Here is a 4,698-nt window from a genome sequence, read left to right as displayed (position 1 = left end):
AGCTACCTCCTCGCCTTTCAGCTTCTAAGTTCTTCATCTGCTCTGGAATGTTTGAGCCTGAGGAGGAAGTACCAGAGTTGACTGAGCTCCTCTGGGAGGTGGACTCCATCCTCTGCCGCCTTCCTTCTGGTGGCGTTGGGCTCTTACCTAGACCCTTTACTGAGCCTTCAGCATCCCATGTCCCCAAGTAAGCCAGACGACCAGCTTGCTCCTCAGCCCTCTGTCTCCAGGACAGAATTCCACTGCTCCTGGCTCTGTTGTCCCAGCACCTTGGGTCAGCTGACTTGGATAGGGCACTTGGCCCTTTATGGCCTCATTAAATGTTTACCTGTCTGTCTGCCCAGGGAAAGTTCTCTGCAAAATATTAAGAATGAGCAGCTCACGGGGACAAGGGGAGACCACGCCCCTGTGTGGAGGACCCTGGAGTGGTCTCCAACACCCAGCCTTCCACCAGATGGTCAGGTAGGCTCTCCTTCACTCCCCTCCCGAGCATGGTGAGCCTCCTCTCAGGTCGGGTAACTGGGCACCACGTTTTCTCCCATCTCCTGAAAAACAGGTTTCCTTGGCAGTGCCCAGAGGGTGTTTTGTATTGTCACAACTCAGTGTTGACACTAGGTAAATCAGCTGCCCTCTCCGTGCCACCCTGTGCCCTGCCCTCTCCCGCCTGCCTTTGGGGCCAAGAAACGGCCCTGGGCTGCATTTGCTGACACTTTTCTCCTAAGGCTTGGCTTTAGCCAACCAAGGGTAGGAGAAAGGAAGCAGCCACATATGTCCAGACCAGACCCGCTGCTGGCTTCCTGGTGGCCACTCCCAACAAAAGCCGGGCACCGTCCAGCACTTCCTTGAAACGGCTTCCGAATTGTTCTAGGCAGAGAGCAAAGCAGTGATTTCTCTGGCGGGATTCGCTCTGTCAGCCGCAGAGGAAGCAAGGGTCATTAATTGTCCATGAATGTAACCAACTCACTGAAAACAGGATGCTTTCCAGGGAGATGGGGGAAGTTCTGTCTGTGGTAGAACAGCCTGAAGTCTCACTGGCCAATACGGCCTTCCAAATACTCCTGCCCTGCTATTAAAAGAGGTGGGAAAGGAACATAAGACAGGATGGCGAACTGTATGTACCCTGTGACTTTTCTTCTCTTTCAAGGCAGGGTCTCCTGTATTCTACACTGGCCTCCAACTCAATATGCAGCCAAGAATGAATGACCTTGAACTTCTGCTTCCTTCCGAGTGCTAGCTAGTGTTGGCCTCCATCCCTGGTTTATGTGGTCCTGGGAGCTGACCCCAGGAATCTGTGTGTGTTATGCAGCCGCTCTACCAACTGAGCTCCATCTCCAGTCTACAAGCTCCAGTTTCTTTGCTCTCAGCGAATCCAGCAGTGATTTCATTACTGTATATCAACCAAATTACAGTGACCAAGCATGCAGGCAACCCCTCCATCCAGAGAGAGTCCGGGCTATGACGGGCACCCGGGACCGAACATTTGATGTTCCTTGTCTCACAGAACATGCAAGCTACGAATACATGCGATTATTTCAGAAAGCCAAGGGCTTAGGACAGAACAACTAATGGGTGAGATGTCAGGAAGGGTGAACATGGAGGGGTTGTCAGAGAAATGTCAACTGAGTAAAGATATCAGAAGATGAAGAGCCAGGGACATATCACTCTAATGATCCCTTATAAACCTTCCAGTGCTTGAAGACGCTACAAAGAAGGATCAACTGGACTGTGGCAGAGGAGCAGCTCAGTGTTAACATGTTGCTTAAAATACACAAAGCCCAGGGTCCCATCCCCAGATCTGGTAACAAAACAGAAGGCAACATTAAAATGCTAACTTGGGTTCAGCTTAGAAGATAAGTTAAAGGAGCTTGTCACCAAGTTGGAAAATGACAGGCTGCGTTTTCCAGCTCGGGATGAGAGCCAGCATCCTCTGGCAAGGTGCACTTTTGAGTTAAGAAAGTTAAAAAATAAGCAATAATGGCCCATTACCCCAGGACCTCAGAGGCACGAGAGTTGAGAATTCAAAGACAGCCTGGACTATAAAGTGTGAGACGCTGTCTCCGAAATACAAAAACGAGCAAACCACTGACAACCTTTAAAACCTAACTCTGGAGGAACAACTGAGAAACAGCAGCTCTGTGACCTTGAAGGGGAGGTGCAGTTGTTAGATACGACCTGGGGGTCTCCAAAGATTGGGGTGTTGACATTTAATCCCCCTTGTGAGGAGGTATTTAGAAGGGAAACTCAGCCTCACTGTGGGGTTTAGAGGCTGGACCTTTGGAAGATGGGTAGAATGTACATTGTATGTCTTCTGCCAGCAAGAGGGTGTCACCCAACATGGCCCCTCAACTCCACATGAACCCAGAATCACATGCCAGAATAAATTTCACTTCTTTATAACTCAACCTGATGCACTGTATCTTATTAGCAACAGAAAGCAGACTAAGAGTCAGCGCTGGGGATGCAGACTAAAGGATTGATAATGCAAGGCTAGCCTCTGCTACATAGGGAGGCCTTACTTAAGAAAAAAAACGGCTATACACAGAGCCTTGAGTTCCATCCCCAGCTACAAATAACCTGGACACAGTAACTATACCTGGAATCCTAGAACTCAGGTGGTGAAAGTAAGAGAATCAGGACCACCCTCGGCTACATAGTGAGCTGGGGGCCAGCCTAGGCTAAGTGAGACTTTGCCTCAAATCCTGGAGTATAGAGGGGAGAAAATTGGTGGGGTGGAGTGAGAGATGTGGGGGAGAGGCAAGGCTGGGAGGTCAGGAGTGCCACCTGCCCTAGGCAGGACACTAGATCCAAAGGCAGCCAAGGATCCCAGATGACCCTTTGGTGGATACTTGTAAAATAGCAACAGTAAACATGCCCAAACCAAGTGGAAATCAAGGTAGCATTGATGAGCTACTCAGGCAATTATTGGGGAAGGTCCCTCCCCACCGGGCTAAACCACAATGCATTTCACAAACTCAACAAACTGAGGTCCAGAATGGTGGAGGAGCCTGTAGAAAGCCACACAGACAGAACAGAAAGTAGGTCACAGGTAAAGAGGTTGGTGTGGCCTCTAAGAAAGCCCTCCAGGCTTTGAAGGAGCCAGCTCTATGTGACCGTTGGGATATAAGCCTATCTGAAATGAGGGCTGCTTCCCCGAGGTTAAAATTAAGGTTCACTGACGACTCCCCCATCCCCCAAAGTAGGTACGGGAGACCTGCCTTCCTAAGAGCTGCAGCTGGCTCCAGGCCACTGTAACAGTGTTATCACCTGCATGGAGGAGAGGACAACAACAACAAACAACACTTCGCAGGGGTGGCTCAGTTACACTTCAGAAGAGTAATTAAGTTTACAAAACCACCTGCATCCGCATCCTGAAGGCCACACGGCCGAAAAGTGACACAAGCACTGAGCCCCCAGTGCTGGTTGCGGCTGGTACCCGGGCGACCTTGACGGCCCCTCGGATGCACGCCCAGTCCGTGCGCCTGAGCGCAGGCAGGTAGCTAGGAGCTTCGGGGAACTACCAGGTCTGAACTACCCAGGTCGGCTAAGAAGGCCCTTCTGCCGCCCCTCGAAGACCTATGTCCCCGGGTCCCAGAGAGGACAGATGCGAAGCTGGATTCTGTCGGGGACAGGTGTGAACTACCAGGTCGCGCGGCAGGGTCGGTGAGAATCCCAGGATCCCGGAGGGAGGGACAGATGCGAACTCTCGAGTCCTCGCGGAGACAGGTGCCGACGCCATCTTCCGCCTGCGGCCCGGGCTGAGCCTGGCCGCCCTACTGTGGTAGTGCCGCGCCCAGGTCTCGAGCTGCTCCCCCTAAGTTTTCGACAACCAGGGCACAGCGACAACGAAGGCCACTTGCTCACCGCGTCCTGGAACCAGGACACAAGAGCCACCCCAGTGCATGGACGCGCAGCGAGACACACGGTCCCGGCTAGCACCTTCTGGGGTGTCAGAGGCAGAGGGGACGTTTCAGAGCCGGGACCACCGAGGGATTTGGACACGGGTCCCCAACTTTCCAGCAACTCGGGCTAGGGCTGCCCGACACTTACCTACCAAGATGAGCTGGCGTAGCGGCGGGCGAGCTGCCCGAACACCTCTCGGCTGGGACGCCGGTGGCGGAGTCGGGGGCGCTGGCTGGAGGCGGGTTATTGTGAGCGGCGGGCTGGACCCTGATAGGTGGCAGCGCCCGCCCCGCCCCGCCCCTTTAACTCCTCCCTCCGGGGCTCCAAATCCCCGACCCCAATAAGTGGCTACAGAACCCCTGTTTTAAAGTCGTTAGCTTGCAGACATCCCTCCGTCGCCTGTGGACCTGCTACTGTGTCCGAGCCAGTGCCTCTGCGAGTGTGCTCTCCGCAGACGCCGCCTCTGCCATCGCAGCGGCCAAACCCTAGCAAGGGCTGCCTACTTGGTCCTCATAGTACTCCTAAAGGCTTGGTGCTTCTGTGGCTTCCCTTTGCTCCCGCCTGCTACAAGCTTCCCACGGCACCCCCAAATCTCCACCTCTCCCCTCTCTCTTCTCTCCCGGTGTATGGGGAGCTCTCCCAGTCCCCCCGCCCCCGGCAAAGACTTGGGGTGAAGGAGAGGATGGTAGGAGGTGAAATCTAGAATTATAGGTGAAATGGGAGGAGTTCAGTCTCCAGTTCCCTGGAGTAGGGGCTCCCAGGTGAGTTATGATGGAGCACTGGCCGAATTACAAAGTA

At 53.6% G+C, this 4,698-nt stretch overlaps 1 protein-coding gene across 2 annotated transcripts in view; it reads right to left on the bottom strand.

Annotated features, from left to right (window-relative positions):
* Bik (BCL2 interacting killer) overlaps window positions 1-4,115 on the bottom strand; it is a 17,413-nt gene extending 13,298 nt beyond the window's left edge. The window contains exon 1 of one of the 2 annotated variants that reach the window (XM_021217345.1): window positions 4,048-4,115. The gene's annotated coding sequence lies outside the window, so the exon portion shown is untranslated. Of the gene's footprint in view, window positions 1-3,640 lie in introns of both variants that reach the window. The other variant, XM_021217346.1, reaches the window with a different exon arrangement.
* Between the last annotated feature and the right edge of the window lie 583 nt (window positions 4,116-4,698).

This window comes from Mus pahari, chromosome 17 (genome assembly GCF_900095145.1).
Source record: "Mus pahari chromosome 17, PAHARI_EIJ_v1.1, whole genome shotgun sequence".
Classification (NCBI taxonomy): Eukaryota; Metazoa; Chordata; class Mammalia; order Rodentia; family Muridae; genus Mus; species Mus pahari.
Note: the sequence above shows the minus strand (reverse complement) of the source record. Positions and strands in the feature narration are given on the sequence as shown.